Raw genomic sequence first — 960 nt, forward strand, 5'->3', positions numbered from 1 at the left:
CACCATGTTGACCAGGATGGTCTCGATCTCTTGACCTCGTGATCCACCCGCCTCGGCCTCCCAAAGTGCTGGGATTACAGGCTTGAGCCACCGCGCCCGGCCTTATGTAGTTTCTTAATTTTCATCTTGAGCGTATAAATTTCCTGGTTTTGAAGTCAGAGCTTACTTGGAAGTTTATCGTTGGTTAAGCCTGAATTTTGTTTCCCCCAATGTAGTAATTTCTTTCTTTCTTTCATTTTTTTTTTTTTTTTTTCCGAGACAGAGTTTCACTCTCGTCGCCCAGGCTGGAGTGCAGTAGCGCTCGGTTGACAGCAACCTCTGCCTCCCAGGTTCAAGCGATTATCCTGCCTCAACCCTTCAGAGTAGTTGGGACTACAGGCATGCGCCACCACGTTGGGTTAATTTTTGTATTTTTAGCAGAGTCGGGGTTTCACCATGTCGGCCAAGATGTTCTCCATATCCTGACCTTGTGATCTGCTCACCTCCCAAAGTATTGGGATTACAGGTGGGAGCTACAATGCCAGGCCGACTTTAGTTTTTTTTTAAGTGTAAATCGCATTTTACTCGTAGAGTTTAAAAGGTAAGAAAATACTTATAATACAAAGGGCATAAAGGTGTGCATTTCAAAAAATAATCATGTTGGCCGGGCGCGGTGGCTCAAGCCTGTAATCCCAGCACTTTGGGAGGCCGAGGCGGGTGGATCATGAGGTCAAGAGATCGAGACCATCCTGGTCAATATGGTGAAACCCCGTCTGTACTAAAAATACAAAAAATTAGCTGGGCATGGTGGTGCGTGCCTGTAATCCCAGCTACCCAGGAGGCTGAGGCAGGAGAATTGCCTGAACCCAGGAGGCGGAGGTTGCGGTGAGCCGAGATCGCGCCATTGCACTCCAACCTGGGTAACATGAGAGAAACTCCGTCTCAAAAAAAAAAAAAAAATCATATTCTTCATTTCTTAAA

General features: G+C 46.5%; 1 protein-coding gene and 1 pseudogene across 2 annotated transcripts in view; both read left to right on the forward strand.

Moving 5' to 3' along the window:
* Positions 1-960, forward strand: part of LOC116545288 (zinc finger protein 98-like) — a 37,367-nt gene that overhangs the window by 1,424 nt on the left and 34,983 nt on the right. The window lies entirely within an intron of this gene.
* Positions 1-960, forward strand: part of LOC116545285 — a 16,682-nt pseudogene that overhangs the window by 954 nt on the left and 14,768 nt on the right.

Source organism: Sapajus apella, unplaced genomic scaffold, assembly GCF_009761245.1.
Source record: "Sapajus apella isolate SASKATOON/1434 unplaced genomic scaffold, GSC_monkey_1.0 scaffold254, whole genome shotgun sequence".
NCBI classification, from domain to species: Eukaryota; Metazoa; Chordata; class Mammalia; order Primates; family Cebidae; genus Sapajus; species Sapajus apella.